At 42.9% G+C, this 12,107-nt stretch overlaps 1 pseudogene; it reads right to left on the minus strand.

The window, feature by feature from the left end:
• Positions 1-6,256: 6,256 nt before the first annotated feature.
• LOC125347672 lies at positions 6,257-7,158 on the minus strand (annotated as a pseudogene).
• Positions 7,159-12,107: the final 4,949 nt, after the last annotated feature.

Genomic DNA, 12,107 nt, shown 5'->3' on the forward strand with positions numbered 1-12,107 from the left:
ACAGCCTCACCCAGATCCAACCCATATCTCCTGCCTGCCTCCATCACACATGACTAAGGAAGCCAGCTGATTCAGGATGGAAGACACAGCCACTTTGGATTCACTGAAGCTGAGACTTTTACATTGTCCTGACCCTTTGCCCTCTTTCTTATTATTCATTTGTGTTCTCTTCCACCTTCTGGTAAGGGTAAATCATGATTTGATGGCATGTGGATCTCATTCAGTCTGCTGTTCTCTATAATGTGATGACTCTTGTGAGCACCTACCTGGTGGCCTTTGCATTTTTTTTATGCTATTTTGCAGTTAGAAAACCGGCAGCCAGGAGACAATGTGCCCCCTGGGCTTCAGAGTTTTTCAGATGCAAATAAAGGCTGAGATGAAAGTGTTGGGGGGGGGGGGTTAGTAAAAGGCTTTAGAAATCAAGAATGCATTTATAGGTAAGAAATTTGGAAGTAAAAACAAGCAGCCTGAAGCAATGGGTGGCACCTAGGCTCCAGATTTCCTCAAATGTATCAAGGCTTCAGTTTTTCAAATGCAAATGAAAAAGCTAAAGTGTAAGTGTTACTGCAGAACTCTGACAAGTATGTGTTGGTCAATTCTCAACAAGTTACAGGTAAGTTCTACTTCTATTGTTCTCCTGTTGCTTTAATTGGAAATAAAAAGGCTTTCAGTTCAAAGCCAGCCCAGGGAGAGAAAATAATCCCACTAAGACTCCATCTCCCAACTAACCAGCAAAGAGCCAGACTGGAAGCTGGACTCAAGAGACTCACATAGTAACCAGCCAAATGCTGGAAGCGGCACCATGGCTCAAATGGTAGAGCACTAGCCTTGAGCAGGAGTGCTCAGGGACAGTGCCCAGGCCTTGAGTTCAAATCCCGTGAATGCCAACTGGGAGAAGCTATCCAAGCAATGAACACCTAGACCTTCAGGTCGAGGTCAATCCTGACAACAAGGAACCATGGAGAGGAGTAAGAGGAGATGGTCTCATGTTAAATGGAATCAATTTAAAATTGCCCTTTCAAAATTAATCAGAGCCGGGAGATCAAAAGGAACAGTTGCTTACCCACTTAATGTCCATACCTGTCCATTTTTCTCTGGACAGAAACTTGCATTCTAGCCTTTGTTACTTGGCCAAATGACAAATCAGGGACCCCTGACTACTTCGCCCCTTTACAGCAGGAAGTAGCTCCAGAAGAAACAACCTCCACCCATACTCCCAGCCTGGTACCCCTCCCCTGTTATTAATAAACAACAAATTCCCAGCCCTCTTATTACATTTTTATATGTAGATATTCATATGACTGAAAGGATATATTTGTCTTTCTGAGCTTGACTTAACTTGTTTAACATGATGATCTCCAGTTCCATCCAGGTTCCCACAAGTGACATAATTTCATTCTTCACAGTTGAATAATACGTGTGTGTGTGTGTGTGTGTGTGTGTGTGTGTGTGTGTGTGTGTGTGTACCACATTTTCTTTATCTAGTCCTGGGTTGTGGGGCACTTAGGCTGGTTCCATATCTTGTTTCTTTAGAAAATAGTGCTTCTATGGACATGGGTGTGCCAATATGTCTCTTGTAGCTGACTTACATTTTTTTTTTTTGCCAGTCCTGGGGCTTAGACTCAGGGCCTGAGCACTGTCTCTGGCTTCTTTTTGCTCAAGGCTAGCACTCTACCACTTGAGCCACAGTGCTACTCCCTGATTTTTCTGTTTATGTGGTGCTGATGCTAGGCATGCACTCTACTGCTTAGCCACATTCCCAGTGCCCCCACCCCTGATTTATATTCTTTTGGAACTATGTCCAAGAATGGTATAGCAGATCATAGGTGAGACAGACAGACAGACAGACAGAGATAAAGGTCTCTATCTATACAGATATAGTTTATTTATTTGTGTGTTTGTTTTTATTTATTTAGCCAAATTCCGATCCTGACTTCCATAGTGGTTGCACTCATTTGACATTCCCACCAACAGTGAATGAGAATTGTTTCTCTCCCTACATCCTCACGAGGATTTGCTAATTTGTGAGATCGCTGATTGCTGTTCTGTCTGGGGTGAGATGGAACCTCAGTGTAGTTGTGATTGGATCTCCTTTATGGCTCAAGCTGTTGAGCTTCTTCTGATATCTATTAATCCATTGTCCCTCCTTGTTTAGGAAACTTTTCAATTTGCCTACTTCTTGCTTAAGTTGTTTGTTCTTACAGTGTTTAACCTTTTTTTGAGCTCTTATTATGCTCTGAATATTGATCCTAGAACAAAGAGCTTGCAGATATTTGAGCCCCTTCTATTTGAGCCCCTTCTGTTGGCCTCCTCGTGAGTCTGTACATTGTTTCCTTTGTCAGGCAGATTTTTTTTTTTTTGCCAGTCCTGGGGCTTAAACTCAAAGACTGGGTGCTGTCCCTGAGCCTTTTTGTGCTCAGTGCTAGCATGGTAACACTTCTGGCTTTTTTGAGTTATTTATTGGTGATAAAAGTCTCACAGGGACTTTTCTGCCCTGGCTGGCATCAAATCATGATCCTCAAATCTCAGCCTTTTGAGTAGCTATGATGACAGGCGTGAGCCTCCGGCACCTGGCTGTCAGAACATTTTTTAATGCAATCCTTTTTGTCAAATCTCTGCATATTTTCTGAGTTCTTAAAGCCCTCTTCAGAAAGTTGTTGCCTCTGTTCAAATATCTTGGGATTTGTCCTAAACTATCCTGTTTTCCTTTTAAGGTCTCAAGTCATACATCAGGTCTTTTTTTCTTCTTCTGTCAATTGTGAAGCTTGAACTCAGGGCATGGGGGCTATTCCTGAGCTTTTTCATTCAAGGCTAGCACTCTACCACTTGGAGCTACACACCACTTCCAGCTTTCTGGTAGTTCACTGAAGATAGAAGTCTCACAGACTTTCCTGCCCAGGCTGACTTTGAATCACAGTCCTCAGATCTCAGCCTCCTGAGTATCTAGGATTACAGACATGAGCCACCAGTGTGTGGTTTGACCCATTTTAAAAGATAGTAGTATAAGGGCTGGGAATATGGCCTAGTGGCAAGAGTGCTTGCCTCGTATACATGAAGCCCTAGGTTCGATTCTTCACCACCACATATATAGAAAAGGCCAGAAGTGGTGTTGTGGCTCAAGTTGGCAGAATGCTAGCCTTGAGCAAAAATGAAGCCAGGAGTAGTGCTCAGGCCTTGAGTTCAGCCCCAAGACTGGCCAAAATAAATAAATATAAATAAATAAAAGGTAGTGGTACAAAGCTAAAGACAGTAATTGCAGCCCAAGAATAAAATACTTTTTTTTTTTATCTCCATCAAAAGGCATGGCAGGGACTGGGAATGTGGCTTAGTGGTAGAGTGCTTTCCTAGCATGCAGGAAGCCCTGGGTTCAATTCCTCAGTACCACATAAACAGAAAAAGGCAGTAATGGCGCTGTGGCTTCAGTAGTAGAGCATCAGCCTTGAGAAAAATCTCAGGAACAGTGCCTAGGCCCTGATTTCAAGCCCCAGGACTGGCATGAGAGAGAGAGAGAGAGAGAGAGAGAGAGAGAGAGAGAGAGAGAGAGAGAGAGAATGCAGAGAATATCCAACCAACTTCATTCTATATCAGAAAAATAACTATTCAATGTCAGTCTCGGAAAGGCTACCTTTTTTATTGTTACCACACACATAAAAAATAGGAAGTATTATAAATAAATATATAGCCTGGCACCAGTGATTCACATCTGTAATTCTAGCAACTTAGGTGGCTAAGAGCTGGGGATGGTGATTCAGAACCAACCTAAGCAGAAAATCCCCTGAGTGGTTTTGCTCAAGACCAGCTCTGTCCAACTTGAGTGAGTTGTATTAATCACTTTTTGGTGGTTAGTTGGAGATAAGAATTTAATGGCCTTTCTTGCCCAGGCTGGCTTTGGATCTTGATCCTCAGTCTCAGACTCCTGAAGAGCTACGATTACAGGTATGAGTCACTGCACTCAATCTGGATGGAGTTCTGATGGTATGACTCCTCAGTACACTCTCTGATCCATGCTTTGTTAGTGTCTCCAAATACGTAAGATTTGCAGTTTCTGTATAATAATGAAAGGTTCCAAATTCCTCTTTATATTCTCAACAGCTTTCTGAGCAAATGTGTGAATATATACATGTGCACACGTCCAGACAGACATGTACATCCATGAGAGTGCAGGCACCACTTATAGTCATCCATGGGTAACATCACATACAAGATGTGGTCTTTCAGTGAGAAGACAAATGAGAGGTCAGCAGAAAGTTGATGAGCGAAGTAGACTTATTATTTTATTATTATACCTTGGAAATTCTTGAAATTAGTCCAGTGCCCACAGCTGTCACCTTGGCATGAGCTGGGTGGTGTGGCTGGTGGAAATTCTCCTATCTCTGCTCTTCCTGGATGAAACATTTGGTGATATTTGAGAACAAAAGAAGTAGTTGTGAAAGGCAGTGTTTCTGAATCTCTACCTTTTTGCCCTCACCTACCTCCTACAAGATGGGACCAAAGCTCTGTGCAATGATGTATTTATGAAACAAGCTCACACTTGTAATCCTAGCTGCTCAGGAGACTGAGCTATGATGATCATGGTTCCAAGTCAGCCAAGGTAGAAAGGTCTGTGAAACTCTTATCTCCAATGGGCCACAAAAACCCAAAGTGGAGGTGCAGATCAAGTGATAGACCTCTAGGTTTGAGCATAAAAGCTCAGGGACAACGCCCAGGACTGGTATGATCATGACTTCCAGAGGATCTGTTCCCTATGTATATTCTTTCCTCTCTGTCCCTCCCCACCCCACCACCATGTTACCCGCCATGTCCTGACCACACCCTCAGGGTTGTGTTGTAGTTACCTCACCATTGACACTGCTGGGAATGATGGCAGTGTCTACTTGGCTGGAGACTTGGGGAAGATGAAGAATGTGTTTTCCACCCTTGCAGATGCACTGACAAGGCCATGATCTCCTTCTTAAAGGAGGATCAGCTCCAGAAGGAGGCTCAAGTGTGGCTACCTGACTTGGGCAGAGATGTGGAGAGACACAGTCACATGCTGATTGCTACAGTTCCTAGGTCTCTGGGCATTAGATATCCAGAGCTCCTCTTTAAGAAGAAATTTTATTTTCTTTCTCCTCATCCCAGGAGATCCCATCCTTAAAGATCAGGAGTAGAACAACAACAACAAAAAAGAATTCAGGATGTCTGATTTCCTAACCTCAGAGGTTAATTTCTCATTCACTTCTTCCCAAAGTATTTTTATTGGCTCATGTTCATTTCTTATACCTGTACACATTACACAGGTCTCTTTTCTTTGGGCATTTATTTATTTACTTATTTGTCTATTGGCAGTTAGGGGGCTTGAACTCGGGGCCTGGGTGCAGTTCCTGAGCTTTTTCACTGCAGGCTAGCACTCTGCCACTTTAAGACACAGTGCCACTTCTGGTTTTTCTGATGCTTAACTGGAGATAGGAGTCTCATAGACTTTCCTGCCTGGACAGACTTAGAATCTCAATCCTCAGATCTCAGCTTCCTGAGTAGCTAGGATTACAGGCAAGAGCCACCAGACCCGGGCTACTTTTCTAGTAAATTAAATCCTCTGGTGAGGTGTCATCGACTCACCCTTGTAATGATAGCTACTCAGAATGTCGAGGGCAGAGGACTGTGTCTTAAAGCAAACCTTGGAAGATAGTCCATAGACTCTTAATCTCAGATGAACCACCAAAAAGCCAAAAATGGAGCTGTGGTCCAAATAGTACAGTGCTAACCTTGAACATAACTCAGGAACAGCTCCAAGACCCTGGGACATAAGAAAAGAAAGAAATAAGACAGAGAAAGCAAGCAAGTGAGAGAGAGAGAAGAAGGGAAGAAAGAAAGAAAGAAAGAAAGAGAAAGAGAGAGAGGGAGAGAGGGAGGGAGGGAGGGTGGAGGAAGGAAGGGAGGAAGGAAGAAAGAAAGAAAGAAAGAAGAGAGGGAGTGAGGAAGGAAAGGAAGGGAGGGAGGAAAAGAGGGAGGGAGGAAGGGAGGGATGAACAAAAGAAGGAAAGAAGGAAGGGAAGAGAAAAGAAGGGAGGAAGGGTAGGAGGGAGGGAGGAAATGAAGGAAGGAATTGAGGGAGGAAGGAAATTAAAAAAGGAAGGAAGGAAGGAAGGGGGAGGGAGGGAGGGAGGAGGATCTTAGGATGGAAGAGCCAGGCATTTTGACACACCAATTCTCTTCTTATTTTAAACTCTAAGAACAAAGGATACCTTCATTGATGATGCCCCTGTAATGAGAGTTCTCAGGGCTGCCTCATCTCCCCATTCCTAAAGCAGTAGATAAGGGGATTCATCAGTGGAGGGACCACCACATACAGCATTGAAGGTACCATGTTCTTTATGGAAGCATCGATCACCTCAGAACTCAGATACACCCCAAACCCTGTCCCATAGAACAAGGACACAACCAACAGGTGAGAACCACAGGTGGAGAAAGCTTTAGATCTTCCTCCTGCTGAGGAGATCCTCAAAATAGATGACACAATTTGGATGTAAAAGAATATGGTCCTAGAGAGGGGTACACAAAAATATGACATCTTTTACATAGATGAATTGGTTATTGACAAGGGTGTCTGAGCAGGCCAGTTTGATGACCTGGGAAAGCTCACAGAAGAAGTGAGGGATCTTCACATGCCGGCAGAAGGGCAGATGCAACACCATGATACTGTGGAGCAGGACATACCCTGCACTCATGAGGAGAGAACAGAGGACCAGCAGGACACAGAGGCCAGGGTGCATGATGGTTGTGTGCCTCAGGGGATGACAGATCACCACATAGTGGTTATAGGCCATTACTTCAAGGAGACAATTTTCTAAGCCACAGAAAGTCAAACTGAGGCAGGTTTGGGCCAGGAAGCCTGCATACAAGATTCCCTGGTCCTGCCTGGGTGTGGGTGTTCACCAGCATCTTAGGTGCCCTGGTTGTGCTCAGACAGATGTCATTGAAGGAGAGGTTGGAGAGGAAGTACATGGGGGTGTGGAGGTGGGGGTCAGAGCTGACGGCCAGGATGATGAGCAGATTGCCCAGGATGGTGATCAGATAGATGGACAGGAAGAGGCTGAAGATGAGAGGCTGAAATTCTGGATCATCTGTGACTCCTAGGAGAAAGAATTCTGATATTGCACTTTGGTTTGTAAATTTCATGTGTGAAGTCAATCTTACTGGAAGAATGGGATGAAAATAAAATACAATTGAATGATTTCTAGATGAACCGCAAATGGATCCTGCAGTGGCTTGATAGAGATGACACTTCCAGAAACTGGTTTTATTGGATGTGAGATCTGTGGGGAAAGCACACACACACACACACACACACACACACACACACACACACACACACACACACAGCAGAAATCTATCTTTGAACAAATACTTCCAGATGAAGTCCAAGACTCTAAAGACTAAGAACCAGTGCCTTTAGAGGAAACAAAAAAGAAAGAAAGAAAGAACCAGTGGTTCAAACTACTCAGGAGGTGTTATGCCTAGATTTCTGGATCCCAAAGACTACCAAGGAGCCAATTCCGATGCAAACACATGAGAGTCTTTATTGCAAGCTCCAGCCTGGATTCTCAACCATGACCAACGCAGCAGATCTGGATTGAGAGCCCTGACCCTCAGATAGGCAGGGTTTTTATTGCAATTACAATAGGGGCAGGGTATTTCCAACTTGGCAGATACTTGATTGGATGGAATTTAGCAAACAAGTTTTGTCCTATTTCTATTGGCTATCTACCCTTTCAGTTAACCTATTTTGGCTTTGATAATGGGAACTGGTCTTGATATCAGGAACTGACAACAGGTGGTCATGTAGCACTGATGCAGGGAGTTAATGCAGGGGGTAGAGCAAGTCACAAATGGGTTAAGCAAGCCATTTACAGAAGCAGAATTTTGTGGTCAGCCTGACCTAGTACCAACTTTATTTTAACAATTGCTACCATGTTTTTCCATTACCACTAAGCAAGCATGAGTGGGCTAAAAAAATCCAGTACTCAATCATAAGTAAACCAACCGAACAGTTACCATGGTATTTCTACTACTATTATGGTTATTTCTATAGTCTATGATTATGATCATTTTTTACTGTCCATTACCCTGGTTGCTACCTAGGTACAGAAGGGAACAAGGTCTCCCTATATTTTTAAATGTCAAACTACAAAAACTTAGTCTCACGGGTGGGGTGCAGCCCTCTAGCATGGAGTCATCACCAAAGTTTAGAAGCTGTTATAATTTTAACACTAAAACTTATATTTAGTCACTCAGGTTCTCAGGTCAGCCCTTACAGAGGCTAAGCTATTAGAATTGAGGTTCAAAGCCACACTATGCAGAGAAGTCTATGATGCTCTTTTCTCTAATCAAACACCAAAAGCCAGAAGTAGAGGGATGGATCAATTGGTAGAGCAGCCTGAGCAAAAAGCTAAGGGAGAGCAGCTTAGGCCCTGAATTCAAACCCCAAGACTGGCATTTAAAAATAAAAAGGAAGAAGATTTTCTCATGTACATTAATAAACCAAGAGAACATACAGCTCTTCTCTCTGTATTCTTTTAAAAATTATTATTATTATAAATGTGATGCCCAGAGGGGCTACAATTATGTAAGTCAGATGATGAGTACATTTCTCTTTGGATAATGTCACCCCTTCCCTCACTCTCTCTCAGTTTTTCCCTCCTGTTCTTACCCACAAGCTGTATAGTTCATTTTCAACATAGTGTCTAGTGAATACCATTGCTGCATTTGTTCACCCTTTGTCCCTCCATTTCTGTGCCCCCTACTTTGTCCTCTCAAAGACAGATAAATGAACAAACAAGACAAGAAAAAAAAAAGCAAAGAAGACAGCAACAAAAACAAATTTAAAAAAACCTCTTGCCTACATTTCTTGGAGTTCATTTCCATAAATATTATTTCATATGAGCAGAGGCACCTAGGCATTAAGCCTTTGTGTTCCTCTCCTAAGAGCTCTCACTGTGGTCTCACTGTGTGTGAATGCCCAGAGTCATGCATAAGTCCATGTCCCAGTGTATTTTAGATCTAGTGTCTGCACACGAGAGAAAAAACATGCTGTTTGGCTCTCTGACCTTGGCTTCCTCACTTAACATTATTTGCTGTAGGTCCATCTATTTCCCTGAGAATGATACTATACTTTTCTTTTTCTAAATTGGGAGTCTTTATTAGAATGATGGCCACTGCAGGTAGACTCAGGTTTCAAAGACCTGCAGCCCAGCACAAAGCTTTTTTTTTTTTTTTTTTTTTGCCAGTCCTGGGGCTTGGACTCAGGGCCCTGAGCACTGTCCCTGGCTTTTTTTTCTTATTTATTGTCAAAGTGATGTACAGAGAGGTTACAGTTTCATACGTTAGGCCTTGGGTACATTCCTTGTACGGTTTGTTACCTCCTCCCTCATTTCCCTGGCTTCTTTTTTGCTCAAGGCTAGCACTCTGCCATTTGAGCCACAGCACCACTTCTGGCCATTTTGTATATATGTTGTGCTGAGGAATCGAACCTATGGCTTCATGTACATGAAGCAAGCACTCTTGCCACTAGGCCACATTCCCAGTCCCCAGTACAAAGCTTTTAAAGACAAAAACCACATGGTTTGGGGTAAAGCCTTAATGAAAGTGTTAAGCAAAGGAGAATACTCAGGAACAAGCATTATCTGTAGCCAGGCTTTCCTACGGCTAGTCAGCATGCCATCTCCACATTAAAGCATGGCCTATCTCACCTCTGAACTTTTCAGAGCTTGGTGAAAAGCCCCCACCACCTAGCAAGGCACAAGGATGGCTGTGAGAATAAGGTGATGTTACTTAGACCCAGTATTTCTATTTCATTCCTGACTAGTTTCATGTACATAAAATCAAATCTGTGTGTTTTTTTAGTGAAAGGGCTGCATTGAATCCATGAGCTTTAACAAAGTTTACAAAAGATGGTCCCCTATAGACCCATTTCATTAGCATTGAAAAAAAGTAACCAGCAATCCTTTTCCAGGTTATGCTGGGTAAGGTTTACAAATCTATGGATCACAGAAAGAGTAACATGAAGAAGGCTCCAAGGTAGGAGTTAACAGAAAGGGTGACACAAAATATTCTTTCTTATCGAAGTAGGCAGGCCATCAGTCTCATATTATTCATTCTAATGCTGTATAAATTCCATTATGTAGCGTTACCACGTTTTGGATCCACACATCTGTTGTAGGTCATCTGAGCTTTTCCCATAATATGGCATTAGTGACTAGTTTTCTTCATTTTCTTTCTCTCCATCCTTCCTTCCTGCCTCCTTTACCTTCTACCCTCTTCATGAGAACCTGCAGTGTTTCATACTGACTCATGTTCTGAGGCTGCAATACTGAACAAGATGTAAGATTCCCCATCAGGGATATTTTATCTCTTAAAACAAAAATTAAGGTGACAAAATCCATCTTCTACAGCCAAGGTCTCCAACATTGCCTAGTCATGGTTGTCTGAAGGACTTCCCATGTCTCAGAGTTATTAGTTCTCAACTCAGCTCCGTGAGATCCCATTTATATCACCCTCACACAGGAAGTTCAGTCTTTTTTATTTTGTGAGTGCCAGTCCTGGGGCTTGATCTCCAGGCCTACTTGCTATCTCTTAGCTTTTTTGGCTCAAGACTGGCTTTCTCCAACTTCAGCCACAGTTCTACTTCTGGCTTTTTTGGTGTTTAATTTGAGTCTCATGGTTTTTCTTTCCCAGGCTGGCTTTGAATCATGATCATCAGATCTCAAACTCCTGACTAGCCAGGATTAAAGGTGTAAGGCACCACACTCAATCTGGCCAGAGCTCTGATGGTCTGACTCCTTAGTGGACACTCTGATCTGTGCCTTATTAATGACTTCAAATATGAAAGATTTGCAGTTTCTATATGATCTTGAAAGTTTCCAACTTCCTCTTTCTAATTGTAACAGCTTTTTCCTGAGCAACAGGCCCATATATACACACATGCACACATTCAGACAGACAGACAGGCAAACAGACATACTTGCATACATGAGAGTACAGACCCATTCAGCATCATTCATGGGGTACATATGGCATTCAAAAAGTGGTAACTTCCTGTAAGAAGACATATGAGATGGCAATAAAAAGTTAAGGAGAGTTTAGAAGGTTTATTATTTTACTGTTATACTTTGGAAGTACTTAAACATAGTCCAGTGTCCACAGCTGTTACCTTGCCATGAGATGGACAGTGTCACTGGTGGTGACTGAGGTGATTCTATCTCTGCTATCCCTGAATGGAAGATTTGGTGAGCTTTGAGAAAAAAGTAGTCATGGAAGGCAGTGTTTCTGAATCTCCACCTTTTTCCCTCACCTACATCCTGAAAGATGGAGCTGGTACTCTGTAGAAACATTCATTTCAAAAGCAAACACCATGCCATGAATAGGTGGCTCACAACTATAGTCCTAGCAGCTCAGGAGACTGAGATCTGAGGATCATAGTTCAAAGCCAGCTTAGGTAGCAAAGTCGGTGAGACTCTTATCTCCAATGAACCACACAAAAAAAAGCCAAAGTGGAGCTGTGGATCAAGTGGTAGAGCACTATTAGCCTGGAGCACAAAGCTTAGGGACAGGGCCCAGGCCATGTGTTCAAGCCCCAGAAATGGCATGATTATGACCACCAGAGGATCTTTTTCCTATACCCACCTCTCTGCCACCCCCATGTTACTCCCTTGTCCTAACCATACCCTTGGGGTTGCAGTTACCTGATTGTCAACTCTTAGAAGCAATGGCAGTGTCTCCCTGGATAGAAAAGATGGGGAAGACATTCTTGACACTGGCGGACGAACTGAAAAGGAGGTGATCTCCTTTTGAAGGAGGCTCAGGTATGACTTCCTAAGATCAAGATGTGGAAAGACATCAACATGTGCTGACTGCTACAGTCCCTGAATCTCTGGGGATTCAATATCCGGAGTTCCTCATTAAGGAGGAATTTTATTATCTCCTTCCTCATCTCAGGGGAGCCCATTCCTAAAGATTAGGAGTAGAACAAAAAAGAATTCAAGATGTCTGTTTTCCTGACCCCAGAAGTTAAGTTCCTCATCCTCTCCTTCCTTAGGTTTTTATTGGCTCACATTCAATTCCTAGACCTT

Source organism: Perognathus longimembris, chromosome 3 (assembly GCF_023159225.1).
Source record: "Perognathus longimembris pacificus isolate PPM17 chromosome 3, ASM2315922v1, whole genome shotgun sequence".
NCBI lineage: Eukaryota > Metazoa > Chordata > Mammalia > Rodentia > Heteromyidae > Perognathus > Perognathus longimembris.